Genomic DNA, 16,542 nt, shown 5'->3' on the forward strand with positions numbered 1-16,542 from the left:
TCCCGCATTATACTGGTGGGCGACCTAGAACTTAAAAGTATTCCCGCATTATACTGGTGGGCGACCTAGAACTTAAAATGTATTCCCGCATTATACTGGTGGGCGACCTAGAACTTAAATATATTCCCGCATTATACTGGTGGGCGACCTAGAACTTAAAGTATTCCCGCATTATACTGGTGGGCGACCTAGAACTTAAATGTATTCCCGCATTATACTGGTGGGCGACCTAGAACTTAAATGTATTCCCGCATTATACTGGTGGGCGACCTAGAACTTAAATATATTCCCGCATTATACTGGTGGGCGACCTAGAACTTAAATGTATTCCCGCATTATACTGGTGGGCGACCTAGAACTTAAATGTATTCCCGCATTATACTGGTGGGCGACCTAGAACTTAAATGTATTCCCGCATTATACTGGTGGGCGACCTAGAACTTAAATGTATTCCCGCATTATACTGGTGGACGACCTAGAACTTAAAAGTATTCCCGCATTATACTGGTGGGCGACCTAGAACTTAAAATGTATTCCCGCATTATACTGGTGGGCGACCTAGAACTTAAATATATTTCCGCATTATACTGGTGGGCGACCTAGAACTTAAATATATTCCCGCATTATACTGGTGGGCGACCTAGAACTTAAAGTATTCCCGCATTATACTGGTGGGCGACCTAGAACTTAAAGTATTCCCGCATTATACTGGTGGGCGACCTAGAACTTAAATGTATTCCCGCATTATACTGGTGGGCGACCTAGAACTTAAATGTATTCCAATTGTTTCCCCGTTCTTCCGAGAAAATTTTCGACAATCGGCAGAAAATTTTCTGTCCCGGTTTTTGGTGACTTCCATGGCGGTGCATCTTGCTGCCATCATCAATCCTTTGTTTTCCTGCAGCAGACAAAAGGATTTAATTAGTTTTAATCGTGGTGGTAGAGGGTGCCTTTCTGGCGAGCAATTTTTCTCTCTTCCCATTTTCTTGCTCTTTGTCCCCATAATTGGTTGGCGGGCAAAGTTGCCTGTTGGGGGTCTCTAGCCTGCTGGGGATTGGTTTTCAATTTATCCCCTTTTCTGCTTTCTTTTAAAACACATGATGTGAGAGTCTGCTTCTAACTCCCGAAACCACTCCCTTTTGGAGCTTACTTCTTCCAACATTTCCGAGCACAATCCCTGCATTGCCTGGGGCCAGCCTTTAAGACTGTTTGTATTATCCTGCATTGGATGAATTCCCCTTCGGTTTCTGGTAGTAAGCTTTGACAAATCCTTCAAAGACACATTTTTTAGGAAAAGAAATAAAGATGTGGAAAAGAGAAAATCTTTCTGAACTAATATTTTGTGGGAGGAGACAATCAAAAGAACTTATCTGGAGGACACAACTGGTCCCCGTGATCATGACGTGCACCATAGATTCCCGACCCAGTCTATTTGTATCAATCGATTTGCCGAATGGTCTGACTTGCTGGGGATGATAAGTGACTGTCCATGCTGTTGCAAATGTGGTAGCTTTTGTTGATTCGTCTTGTCGCCTCATAGTGCCCTTCGAGGGGTTTTCACTAATGAGACTCTCTCTTTTCTCTCATCTCCCGGCGCCTTATGGTGCCTGCGAAGGTTTTCACCAATAAGACTCTCTCATTTCATATCCCTCATCTTACATCGCCTTTCGGTGCCTGTGAAGGTTTTCACCGATAAGACTCTCTCATTTTATTTCTTTCGAGAATCCGGTGTGTTGTAGATACGACCCTCTCTTCCGGGGATTCTTTTGACTATCAACTCATTCCCAGTCTTACGATCCTTTTCTTTGCTGGGGATCAGTGTATTATTCTCGGCCTTATTTGCCGGATTTGGCATCTCTCGAACATTGATCGGGAGGTCTTTTGGATGTCGATGTTGGTTTTGGTGTGGGATTGAAGAAAGGCTATAAAATGAAAACAACTTGAAGGGTGATGTGCTACAACTTTTGGAATCAAACCTTTGTTGGAACTTAAAACATAACCTCTGCCCCAGTTTTCTTGCTTGGGGGATTTATTTTTTTACGCTTATGTTGAGTTACGTGCGTTACGCACATTGTGCTACATTGTGCACACTATGTACATTATGCATCCTATATTTGCTATGATGCACACTATGACCGAGCCGTGAGGCGCCTACGTATCCTCTTTGAGGAATCAGGTCAAACGTAGTTCCCACGGTTTTATATTCCTTGATTTTTCTTTTCTTTCTTTTCATTTTCTTTTCCTTTTTTCATGTCTTTTTCTTTTCTTTTCTTTTCTTTTTCTTTTTTTTCTTTTTTTCGTATCTTTCCCATTAGTGATTCCAAAAGAGGGGTATTGAAAGAATTTGCTTAAGGCTCAAAGGGGGAAGCAAGGGTTAAACAGTGTTTGGGTAGAAGAAAGAATTGCCTCCGTCATCTCATTATCCAATAAATGCCAAATACAAACAAACAAACCGAATAATTGCCATAATTAAAGAAATTACGCATAATATCTCTTGACTGCATCTGAATTGATAGCCATGTCGACACATCTACCTTCGACATCTGTCAAACACAAAGCACCGTTGGACAATATTCTGGTCACGATATAAGGCCCTTGCCAATTTGGGGCGAATTTGCCTTTTGCCTCGACCTGATGTGGGAGGATCTTCTTTAATACCAACTGTCCTACTTCAAACTTCCTGGGGCGCACCTTCTTATTATACGCTCTTGCCATTCTCTTCTGATACAGTTGACCATGGCACACTGCTGCCAATCTTTTCTCATCTATCAGGCTCAACTGTTCCAAGCGAGCTTTGATCCATTCATCATTATCAATTCCGGCCTCAGCGACAATTCGGAGGGACGGAATTTCGACCTCCGCTGGTATCACGGCCTCAGTTCCATACACCAACAAATAAGGAGTTGTGCCTATGGAAGTCCGGACGGTAGTGCGGTAACCCAACAAAGCAAAGGGTAATTTCTCGTGCCAATGTCTGGACCCTTCCACCATTTTTCGCAGTATCTTCTTGATATTCTTATTGGCTGCTTCGACTGCTCCATTTGCCTTAGGACAATATGGGGTGGAATTGCGGTGTGTAATCTTGAATTGTTGGCATACCTCTCTCATCAAGCTGCTATTAAGATTCGCACCGTTATCCGTGATGATCACTTTTGGGATCCCAAATCTACAGATGATATGGGAGTGAACAAAGTCCACCACTGCCTTCTTAGTTACTGATTTGAAGGTTTTAGCCTCAACCCATTTGGTGAAGTAATCAATGGTCACTAGAATGAACCTATGACCGTTGGACGCTGCTGGCTCAATGGGCCCAATGACATCCATGCCCCATGCTACAAACGGCCAGGGTGCTGACATCGTATGTAACTCTGTTGGCGGAGAGTGAATCAAGTCTCCATGTATCTGGCACTGATGGCATTTCCTCACGAAAGTGATACAGTCGTGTTCCATGGTGAGCCAATAACACCCTGTTCGAAGGATCTTTCTTGCCAATACATATCCACTCATGTGCGGCCCACAAACTCCGGCATGTACTTCCGCCATAACCGTCGTTGCCTGCCCGACATCTATGCATCTCAACAATCCCAAATCCGGGGTTCTTTTGTACAATACTCCTCCACTGAGGAAGAAACCATTCGACAAACGCCGAAGGGCTCTTTTTTGGTCTCCAGAGGTATGTTCTGGATATATCCCCATCCTGAGGTATTCCTTGATATCATGAAACCAGGGTTTGCCATCGGCTTCTTCTTCTATGGCATTGCAGTAGGCGTGCTGATCACGGACCTGGATGTGTAGAGGATCAACATACATTTTGTCAGGGTGGTGCAGCATTGATGCTAAGGTGGCTAAGGCATCCGCAACCTCATTGTGAACTCTCGGGATGTGTTTGAACTTTACCGATCGAAATTGCTTGCTCAGATCATGCAAGCATTGTCGGTATGGTACGAGTTTTAGATCTCGTGTTTCCCATTCTCCCTGAATTTGATGTATCAAGAGGTCCGAGTCTCCCAAGACCAAGACGTCTTGGACATCCATGTCGGCAGCCAGGCGCAGACCCAGAATGCAAGCCTCATATTCGGCCATATTGTTGGTGCAATAGAAGCGCAGTTGAGCCGTAACAGGATAATGCCGTCCTGTTTCAGAAATGAGTACTGCCCCTATTCCAACCCCTTTTGCGTTTGCAGCTCCATCGAAGAAAAGCTTCCAACCCGGTTCCTCGGGTAATTCCAACTCATTCGTATGCATCACCTCTTCGTCAGGAAAATACGTTCTTAAGGGCTCGTATTTTTCATCAACGGGATTCTCTGCCAAATGGTCTGCCAGTGCCTGGGCTTTCATGGCCGTCCTCGTCACGTAGATGATATCAAATTCTGTGAGCAGAATTTTCCATTTTGCTAACCTTCCCGTGGGCATAGGTTTCTGAAAGATATACTTCAACGGGTCCAAACGGGATATGAGATAAGTAGTGTATGAAGACAGGTAGTGCTTCAACTTCTGAGCTACCCAAGTTAGGGCGCAGCATGTTTTCTCGAGTTGAGTGTACTTGACCTCATGTACTGTGAATTTCTTGCTAAGATAGTAGATGGCCTGCTCCTTCCTTCCTGTGTCATCATGTTGCCCCAGTACACAGCCAAATGAATTTTCCAAGACCGTCAGGTAAAGAATTAGAGGTTTCCCGGGCTTAGGCGGGACCAATACGGGTGGATTAGACAGATACCCTTTGATTTGGTCGAAAGCCTCCTGACACTCTGCTGTCCAACCTACCGCAACATCCTTTTTCAGCAGCCGAAATATGGGTTCACAAGTTGCTGTGAGTTGAGCGATGAACCTGCTGATGTAATTGAGTCTACCCAGCAAACTCATTACCTCCGTTTTGTTCCTTAGCGGTGGCAAATCTCGGATGGATTCAATTTTGGATGGGTCTAACTCAATCCCCCGTCGACTGACGATGAATCCTAGCAACTTTCCTGATGGAACCCCGAATGCGCATTTGGCCGGGTTAAGCTTGATATCATACCTCCGGAGTCTTTGGAAAAATCTCCTTAGGTCTGCCACATGGTCCTCCTGACGCCAAGATTTGATGATCACATCATCGACGTACACCTCTATTTCTTTGTGTATCATGTCATGAAACACAGCAGTCATTGCTCGCATGTACGTTGCCCCAGCGTTCTTTAACCCGAACGGCATTACCCGATAGCAGTAGGTTCCCCATGGCGTAATAAACGCTGTCTTCTCAGCATCCTCTTCGTCCATTAGGATCTGATGATAACCCGCATAGCAATCCACAAAGGATCCGATCTCGCGCCCAGCGCAATTATCGATCAGGATATGAATGTTGGGTAACGGGAAATTGTCCTTGGGACTTGCTTTGTTGAGGTTGCGGTAGTCGACGCACACCCTGATTTTTCCATCCTTCTTTGGGACTGGTACCACATTGGCCAGCCACTCGGGATATCGAGTGACCCGAATGACCTTCGATTGCAACTGCTTGATCACTTCTTCTTTGATTTTCACACTCATTTCTGTTTTAAATTTCCTTAGTTTTTGCTTGACCGGAGGGTGTGCCGGGTCAGTGGGTAATTTGTGAACCACTAAATTGGTGCTTAATCCAGGCATATCATCATATGACCAGGCAAAAATGTCTTTGAATTCCCTGAGAGTTTTGATCAATTCTGCTTTGACATTTGGCTCAAGTGGATACTAATTTTGGTCTCTTGGATGTTATCAGCGTCTCCTAGGTTCACAGCCTCAGTGTCATTTAGGTTAGGCTTGGGTTTCTCTTCAAATTGGCACAGTTCTCGGTTTATTTCTTCGAAGGCTTCCCCTTCGTCACCTTCGGATTCATTATCACAAACGACCTCTTGCATCATTGAGTCAGATTCAGATTGATTATTTAGACTAGGTCGAAGATCCTCTGTGCATGCCATGTCATTAGGACCAGTAAAAAGAGAACTGTTCAGAAAGAAAAAGAACAAAACAAGAAATTAAAATGGGACAAAAGAAAAGAACTTTATTAAATTTGCAGGATAAAAAGGGTTCACACTTTTACAAAACGGGAGTAAAATTTGGAATACACCCTTGAATAATCCGGTCAAACAAATAAACAAACAAAACATTAATCAAAGCCTACTACCAAGACTCCCCTCGGACAGGAAGAGGAGTAACCGTCCAATTGTTGGTCTTGGCCTCAGGCCCCACAAATTTTATCTCTGCTCTGCTGGAACCTTCTCCAGATTCCACCATACTGACATCCGCGAACAAACTCTCAAAACTCTGATTCAGGTTTTCATTTATACCGATCAAAGGTCCTCGAATCTTTGGGATCACTGACCCCTTGGCACTTGATTTAACAAAAGACCTTGAGAGGCGTGGCACTGGTTTAGGCAGAAACCAGACCCTCTTCTTCATTCTTCGCGCCTCCTTCCTGTCTGCTGCGGTTGGTTTGAACCCCAACCCGAAAGTTTCCAGATTTTTAGGAAGGGAGACAGGTTGGACTATCCCTTGAAGTTCAACTCCCAGGCCTTTTCCCGGCACAAACCCATTACCCAGCATTTCTGATATCATCATGACTGTTGCGGCAGCCACCCTAGGGTGCGGGATGATTTTTCCTTCAGAAATTTTGTTGGCTGACCCTGTATCGAGAATCTGGTAGACCCAGGGACCCTTGTCATCAGTGGTCTCTATGAAAGGCACAATGGTTCCGCCCATGGTGCATGTTGTATCCTCGCCGTGCAACACGACCTCTTGTCTTTCCCACTCGAACTTCACTGTCTGATGTAGGGTGGAAGGCACCGCTTTAGCTGCGTGAATCCAGGGTCGTCCTAACAGCAAGTTGTAAGATACCGTGGCGTCCAATACCTGGAATTCCATGGTAAACAGGACCGGGCCAATGGTTAGTTCAAGTACAACATCCCCCACAGTGGCTGTTCCGTTTCCGTCAAACCCCCGGACACAGATGCTGTTCTCCCGGATTCTTCCACGGTCAACCTTTAACTGGTCCAGGGTGGATAAGGGACAAATATTGGCGCTTGAGCCGTTATCCACCAATACTCGAGTTACCACCGAGTCTTCACATTTGACAGCTAGGTATAGAGCTTTATTGTGCTCCGTTCCTTCCACTGGCAGGTCATCGTCTGAGAATGTCACTCTGTTCACCTCGAAAATCTTGCTGGCAATGGTTTCCAGGTGGTTTACAGAAATCTCACTGGGTACATGGGCCTCGTTCAATATCTTTAACAGGGCCCGACGATGTTCCTCGGAATGGAGGAGTAATGACAATAGTGAGATCTGGGCAGGTGTTTTTCTCAGCTGCTCAACCACAGAATAGTCTTGTACTTTCATCTTCCTCAGGAAGTCTTCAGCCTCTTCTTCTGACACTGGCTTCTTGGTCGCCACTGGGTTGGTTTTTCTTAACTCCACCGGAGCAAAACATCGACTTGATCGAGTCAGCCCTTGCGCTTCACAACTGACTTCTTCCACCTGTTTTCCTTGGTACGTCACCACTGCTTTTTCATATTTCCAGGGCACAGCCCTGCTGTCAAGCATTGGCAGTTGGACCACCGGCTTTATGGTCACTCGTTCTCTACATACCCCTTTCAACATGACTGCCGGTGTGGGCAGGATCCCTGGTATTACCAACTTGCTTGGCTCGGGTTTGCTTGCTATGATGGACGGGCCCTTCCCCAATATCACTACCGGCTTGACGCCTTCTCCCTGCGACTGTACATTTGTTCCTCCACTGGTTAAGACTTCTTTTGGGGCAGCTTGGATCATCATCACTGTTTGTGAGGGTTTTCTTAATTCTCCTCTCTCACACACCAACTCAATCACGTGAGTTTCGTGGTGCGCTGGCAGTGGGTTTTGGTTGATGTTAGGAGCCTCCGGTGTCTGGACCTCGATCTTATTGGTGTCAATAAGATCCTGTATGGCATGCCTTAACTTCCAGCACTTCTCGGTATCGTGCCCGAGCATCCCTGAACAGTATTCACAACTGATTGAACGATCCAAATTCTGAGGCAGGGGATTTGGTTCCCGAGTATGGACAGGACTAACCAAACACAATTGCCGCAGCTTGTGGAACACAGCGGTGTAGGTTTCTCCCAGTTCGGTGAAGGTTCTTTGCTTCCGCAACCTGTCATTTCTGGCATCTGGATTTCCCCGGAAACCTACCCCTGAAGGATTTCTATATGCCTTTGGTGGAGGGTAAGTGTTTTGTGGTGGTGCATATATGTTCTGGGGAGCCGGTGCGCGCCATTGTGGGCGAACCGGAGGCTGAGTGTATACCTGGGCTTGGTGTACTGAACAATGTGGTTCTCGAGGCGGATAGAAATTTTGTGGTGGGTTGTATGGGTAGTTTGACCTGTGAGGCCTGGGTTGGTTGTAGTGCGGCCTGCCAGCTCTGGACCAACTGCCTGCCTCGATCGTGGCAACCTCTTCTTTCTTTCTTCTTAGCGCACCTCCCGTGCCGCTTTGAATAGCCTGGGTTGTGGCCTTAAGTGCCGAATAGTTCAAGATCTTGTCCGAACTCAAACCTTCTTCTATCATGACCCCTATTTTGACCACCTCATTGAAAGATTTTCCAACCGTTGTCACCAAGTGACCAAAGTAGGTTGGATCTAATGTCTGCAAAAAGTAGTCTACCATTTCTCCCTCTCTCATGGGAGGATCGACTCTAGCTGCTTGTTCTCTCCAGCGGAATCCGAACTCGCGAAAACTTTCCCCGGGTTTCTTCCCAGTTCTCAATAACGTGAGACGGTCAGGGACTATCTCTAGATTGTACTGGAAATGACCTGCAAAAGCCTGTGCCAGATCATCCCACGTGTACCACCTGCTGAAATCCTGCCTGGTATACCATTCCAGTGCAGATCCGCTCAGACTTTGGCCGAAATAAGCTATCAAAAGCTCATCCTTGCCTCCTGCCCCTCTCATTTTGCTACAGAATCCCCGCAAATGTGCCATGGGATCACCGTGCCCTTCATATAAATCAAACTTGGGCATCTTGAACCCAGCCGGGAGTTGGACATCTGGGAAAGGGCACAGATCTTTGTATGCCATGCTGACTTGATTGCCCAGCCCGTGCAAGTTCCTGAAGGATTGCTACAGGCTTTTGAACTTTCTTAACACTTCATCCTGTTCAGGGGCCTTAACCGGCTTCTCAACCTCTGCCGGTATTTCCAAATGGGGATTGTAAGCCTGTGGTTCCGGTGCGTGGAATGTAGGCTCAGGGGGATAGTATTGTGTATCGTGAGCCTGAAACAATGGCTCACTGGTCGTTCGCTGCAAAGGGGTTGATGCAGGCCCCAAAAAAAATGGGAATATTGGGTGTTGGGAGAGGTTGATGGGGTGGTGGAGCTTGGGAATCATGAGGGCTTCTTTCTTGATGATAGAGGGGATTTGGGCGGCTTGTGGAAGGGCCAGAGTGAGGGTACTCCGGCATGTGTCCCAGTGTCTCAGGGCTCTTTTGCGTTTTGGCCAGGGCTAGCTGCATTGCATGCATCTCTAGTCCCATCCTTTCAATCTTTTCCATTGCCTCTTTTAGCAACTGGCTCATCGGCCTTTCTTCCTCATTACTATTCTCTGAAGTAGTCATGCTTGTTGCTACCGGTCCTTTGGATCTGGTTTGGTATGAATGTGTTGCCAGAATTCTTTAACAACTAACTGTCTGATATCAGACAACAACAAACTTTGTTAGTGTTAGAGCTTAACAGATTTGATCATAACACATAGAGGATGCAATGCACTTAGGCAGTTAACCGTTTCTACATGCTTTGCTTCAAACCACATGCGTCATTCCGGCTCGTTCATTCGTCTCTTTAAAGTATTTTGCGAAACCCTGCGTTTTATTCTATTTACATTTTCTTTTCTTTATTTATTGAAAGCGGTCGAATCTTATGGGGATTGCCTACGTATCACGTCCCCGCGTGAATCAGACCAGGCGTAGTTCTGCCTTAAAGTAAAGAAACACACAATTCTTGTGAAATCATTAAATTCATTCTCAAAATTTTGCTATTACAAATTACTTCAAGCAAGGAATAGCAATAGTACAGACTCCACAGTTCTTAACCCGTTTTGAAGAAAGGAAAACAACATATGGAAAAGCGACAAAGCCAAATAAACAGGACTCAACCAAAGATTAATTTTCCAACTTAGGGACCCGCGAGGCATCATTCGGCCTTTCCGCGGCCCTTGGTGTGAGGTCCCTCTGCAGGTTTTTTAGCTCATTCATGATTCGGTGGACGCAACCCATGATGGAAACAAGGAGGGTCTTTCGAGGCTTTTGCTCGCATGCCAGGCATCTCATGTAGATGTAATGCCCAATCTCGTCGATCTTTCCCCGAATGTTGTCCCTTTCCGCGAACAACTGCCTTATCTGTCGGTTCTTCAATCCTAGTGTTTGTGCATTGCTGGCAAGCTGGTCCTGGAACATCTCCATCTGCCTTTCCATTCTGGTCATTGCCTCGTAACATCGCCTTCTGTCGGCTTGGGCATCTCGTGTTTGCTTGAAGATCCTCTCTTGAAGAGAGGCATTCGTTTCCCTTAATGTCCCGATGCTCAGTTCATAATCCCTTATGACTCGCTGCAGGCGCTGCCTCCGAGCTATCGCACCCTTTGCCCACTTGGTTCGCAATTTCGCTGTGCTGTCCCTGGCTTTTTCCAAATCTTCCCGGCATTCCGCAATCTGATCCTTTAACCCTGCTATCAATCTTTTATCTGCCTGGCTTCTTAGCTGGCTATTAGCCTCTTTTTTCATTCTCCGGATCTGAGCTTTGAGGATCTCGCCTTCTCTGATTAACTGGTTCTTTTCTCCTTTGTGTGCAGCAGACTGTAATTGGCACTCAAACTTCATATCCTGGATTTGTTGCTTCAGTTTGCCTGCTTTGGTAAGATATTCCTGCTCTTTGGCCAACCAGCCCCACTGTTCTTGTGAAGATTTGGCAAATTCTTGCAGGTGAGGTCTTTTGGTCGGTCTTCCAGGTGATGTCTCCCCTTTGTACCAGGCCTGATACCCGGGCGAAACTTCCCCTTCTGCCCGATTCATTACACAAGTATTTGCTTCTAAGTATTGACATTGGCTCCAAATTTGACGAACCCTTGCTTCAGGAAACTGGCCGTCGGGACTGATCTCGATTACTTGGATGCTCAGATCCTCGTCTTTTGGCACTATCTGATACCTCCCAAGTTGCCTTAAAACCCGATGCGGCGCGTATGGTTGAATGCTCTTAAGTCCCATTAAGAGAAAATGGGGCCTGGCTGCTGGCATGTATATGACTTCGTCGATCGGTAACCATCCTAGCGCCCACTGTATTTGACTGGCGTTGAGGGTATGGAAATATGAGGTCCATGCTGTGACTCCTTCTGGTAGGTAGGTTTCATTAACTCTGGTATAGAACTCCTCTATGCAGGTCTTTCCAGCGGATCCATGGCTCAGAAACTGGGCTCGGTGACATAGGTGTTCGGTCATCCACATTTGCAACAACAAATTGCAACCCTCGAAAAAGCTTCCTCCGGCTTTGCAAGAAGTGAGTGCCCGGAATATATCAGATACTATCATGGGCGCCAACGTACTATCACTCTGTGTGAGCAACGTACTGACGACCCCTGCTATCTTTATGTCAATATTCCCGTCTTTTCTTGGGAATACCAGTAGTCCTAAGAAAGCTATCATGAAAGCAATCCGTCTATGTTCTTCCCACTTTTGGCGATTACCTTTGCTGCACAACTAGTTTTCTGGCTTGTCGAATCCTCCTATGTGACCATATCTTTGATATACGAAACTCATGCTGCAAAAACCTTTTGCCAAGTCAGGGTTATGAATTGTTCTGACTATCTTTAAAGAATCCAGGAACCTGTGTATTGCTATAGCTCTTGGAGCAATCAGATATTTGTGCCTCAAAGGAGTCTCAGTGCTGCCGATATACCCTGCTATTTCTTCTAAAGTTGGGGTAAGTTCAAAATCTGAGAAACGGAAGACATTGTGCGCAGGATCCCAGTGGGGGACTAGTGCCCTTATGATATCTCCCCGTGGCTTGATATCCAACAAACTCGTGAGGCCTTTCAGATACTTCTTGATTTCGTCATGCCCTTCTTTGCCCAAATCATTCCACCAGAGCCGCAATTGGAGGGGGATTTTATTCATGATTGAAAAGGGTTCATTCGGAATCGTGCTCATTCTGCACATTTATTAATAAGATTTAACAAACGACACTTATCCTGATAAAAACAAAAATATATGCGATTTTTTGTGAATTTTGAATTTTCGTATATATATAAAAACTTTCCAAAGAAGTCAATAACGGAAAATATTTTGGATTTTTGTTTCGAAAACTGGGAGCCTGAGAGGACTTTTCTAGACCTTTAGCAAGACAAATATTTTGCCACAAATAAAGATATATATACATTTTGAAGTAAAGCAAAACTTTTGAATTTTTCATATATATATATATATACATATATTTGCAACAAATAATAAAAGTAAAGACAACACAAGACTCTTTTTATTATTATTTTCATAAAAAAAAACATTTTAAAGATAGGGTCTTTTTTTTTTTTTTTTTTAATGACAAGACAAACTATATATTTCTATTGATATTTTATTTTTTGAAAGACAGAACAACGACTTTTCAAAATTTTGGCATAGTTTTGCCAGTATTTGTTTTTTTTATCTCTTTTTTTTTTCAACAATAAACAATCAATTCCTAACCGTTATTTCCCTTTTTTTTCACAATATTCCAAATATTCAAACACCGGTCAGCATGCGGGCATGAGACAAATAAATGCACGGAAAACAATGGGATGCACCAGAATGGTCTTTTCATATCAGGTTGCTAGTCCTAGACGGACCCAACCCCTGTGTTGAGTCCCCTAAGTCATATGCAACGTGATGCAAATAAGCGTTCCTACTAGGGATCCGGCATGTGGCTTTGTTATACTAGGTTCAAAAACCTGGGTCGGTGTTCTAGACAGTGTACCTGAGCGGACAACTCGAGCTGAGGAAGGAGCTCCTTTCCGGGAACCAAAAGGCCAGCCGGCTTAGAAACTTTCCGAGCCTCTTTTATTTAGGGTATGACACTAACAGAATAGGGAGTCTCAACCAGTAAGCACATCCCCGGAGGTAAGAAGAGAAAGGTTTCGGCACAGTTTATATACAGTTCAAATAATATCAAAGCGGTAAAAGCAGCATTTAGCACATTAGGCTCAAAACATGTAATAATCAGATAATAAATAAAGCCAAATAATAACAATTATTCTAAGCTCGAATTCTTAACCCTGAACTAGTGGTTCTGGGTGTAGATTCCCCAGCAGAGTCGCCAGAGCTGTCACACCTCCTTTTTCCGCACCAGAGAGGGTGCAAGGGAGTTTTTCCAATTAAAGGACAATCGAAACGGGATTTATTTATTTATTTCAGAGTCGCCACTTGGGAGATTTAGGGTGTCCCAAGTCACCAATTTTAATCCCGAAGCGAGGAAAATAATGACTCCATATTACAGTCTGCGTACCAGAAATCCGGATAAGGAATTCTGTTAACCCGGGAGAAGGTGTTAGGCATTCCCGAGTTCCGTGGTTCTAGCACGGTCGCTCAACTGTTATATTCGGCTTGATTATCTGATTTTATACAAGTCTGAACTTATGTGCAAAATTTAACTTTTAACCGCTTTTATCATTTACTGTTTTTATCAAGAATTGCAACGTTGTGAAAATGTATCTCGAACCGCGTTACAATCAATGTACCCGTGGTCGTCGACACACTTTGACTCCGTTGAGATTTGGATTTGGGTCACATCAATGTGCACCCGAGTTTAAGGAAATTAAATTATTAAAGGCGCGCCTAAAGCGACTAGCGTATTTATTTTGGGTAGGACCGTGGAATTTTACTAAACGGTCCATCCCGTAGTCTAAATAATTTTTAAAGCAAATATTTACTGAGGGCCCCGCAATTTGTATTTTATTTGGCGAGGCTCATCTCATTCTTATTTTTTTTTTCAAAATGAATTTGCAACGTCATGGACACGCATCTCGAACCACGTCACAATCAATGTACCCGTGATTAGAAACACATTTCGACTCCGTTGAGAATTGGATTTGGGTCACATAAATGTGCACCCGGGTTTAAGAAGGTAAGATTTATTAAGGCGCGTCCTAAGGAGTCTAACGTATTGTTATTTTAGGAGGGTTGTGAAATTTACTAAACAACCCGTCCTGGAAACTAAATGCTTTGATAATATACGTTTAACGAGGGCCCCGCATCTTGTGCGTTTCTGTTTGTCGAAGCTCATCTCGTCTTTATTTTAACAGGATATCCTATAGCAACTACGTTTCTTGTCACATTTGTCTCTACTAGTTGAGGTTAAAAATGACCCTATTCAATTACATGCTTGCAGGTTATTATAACGGAATCCCGAGTGCCTTTGCAGAATAAGAAAACATGATCGTGCCCATGGGCAGCTAATCGAGCACCGTGGGCCCAAACCCAGCCCACACGGTATTGGCTGGACCTGGGCCAGTGCCTTTCTGATGAAAGGCTGCTGGGTTCGTTTGATTCGGGCTCGACCTTCGGGAGGTTGAGAAGTGCAGCCTTGCGACGTTTATTTTAAAGCAATGGTTTGTCAGTTATAAGGAGACAATTTATCAAAAGGACATGAAATTAACTAACATGGTTAGTTCTATGTTTTAAGGACATGCTAACCATAAAAAAAAAAAACCTAAGATACAACCTACTGCATTTGAGACCCTTTTATCTATCAACCTACATATACAAACTAACATTCAATCACCACATATTGACATCTATTGGGCACACAGGCTACCTTCAGTATCTAAACAAGGATGCAAACTATTACATATTACATGAATGTTTAATGTAACCATCTATGTATAAAGACATTCTTCAGGACTTTCATTTATACTCATGCTCAAATTTCCCAATTACATTTGACAGTGCATTGGTTGTGTACCTGGTATAGAAGACAAAGAAGAAAGGAATGATCAGCTGGGCAGTATGCAGTAAACACAGCAACAGCAGATACACAGCAACAACACAGCAACAAAATCAACCAACAAAGATGAAGCTCCCGAGTAGTCGAGCAACAAACAACAATCCCCGAAACAGAGAATGAACCAGCAGAGACAACAGAGTATTCAAGGTAAACACCCCAGCAATTCAACAACCACAAACAGCTCAAACAGGCAACTAACAGTAATTGGCCAAGACAGCTAAACCAACATAAACTCTTATGTAATTTTTAGACAGTGTTTGGTTACAATATTCTGAGACTTTTGTTTCTTGTTTTTCTTTTCTGAAGACTAAGAAATGTCCAGCCTCGAGACTAAAAATTCCAGTCTTTTCTCTCTCTTTTCTGAAGACTAAAAGTCCAGCCCCTTTTAAGTTCTCAAATGGCTTATTTATAAGCCAAATGAACTAGTGCAGTTAAGCTGCCCTTTTTGCTGCAACTTGCAGCCTGCCCATACCCCTTTAAGCCCCATGCCTAAGCATCTTTTGGTGTCAGCCCCCTTTATTCCCCACGCCTGGTTTTATTTAATTAGGAGTTATGGGCATCATTTTATTATTCAATTTAAGCCCCATACCCTTGTGTCTTGTTCCCCCATTGGCATTAGTTTAATCCTAATTTAGTATCACATTTGTCAACTCACTTAAACTAATTACTTCTGTTCTTTTTAACACCCCAGAATACCCCTGTCAACCTTGATTATTACTGCCCCTGCCTATTGCAGCATCAGGGCATTTTTGAACTGATGAAAGTTCGAACTCAAGACTGGCTGGGCTGAACCTTTTCAGTCAGCTTTATAGTGCAAACAAACCATTTCAAACAATGCTGGGGCATTCAGTCAATAGCAAGGTTCAATTAGTCATGCGACATTATTAGCTCATTCGACTCATTAGTTATAGAAAACTGATCGACGACATTTATCGAGTCGACTATACTAATCATAACAGGTAATAATCAGTCGTTCAAATAGACAACACATACAGGGACCTAAAGGGCATCAGACAGTTTTTGTTCAGTTACTAGGGCTATATGAATTAATTCGCTTGACGACTACTCTAATCGAACATGCACATCACAGAATACATTCAAATCATACACAGAAAACAATTGACCAAATAAAAGGTCTTTACAGAGATGAAAGAAGTCCGAATGAAAAATAACAAAATAACAAACAAACACAAAGAGATATGCTGACCACTTATTTAGAAATAAAACACAAGAAAGGAAAACTTACCAAAAGTGTTTAAATCAAACAGACCCAAATCCGATTCAACCTCGAACTTTTGAGGCCGAACAAACTTTAATCAGGGTGTTCTCACATGAGAACGCCTTGATTAAGGTCTATTAGACCTCAAACCCATGTCCAAACCGCCCGGATTCCCCAGGTGCATGTGTTCTAAAGTCTGGATTTCCAGATCTGATTTTTAGGGAGTTGTGGGTATATTCGGACCAAACCAAGTTTGGTTTGGTCACGAGGAAGGTCAGGGGAGTGTCTGGTATGAAGATGGGATGGTTTGGCATAGATCCGGGTTCG

This window comes from Nicotiana tabacum, chromosome 1, assembly GCF_000715075.1.
Source record: "Nicotiana tabacum cultivar K326 chromosome 1, ASM71507v2, whole genome shotgun sequence".
Taxonomy (NCBI): domain Eukaryota; kingdom Viridiplantae; phylum Streptophyta; class Magnoliopsida; order Solanales; family Solanaceae; genus Nicotiana; species Nicotiana tabacum.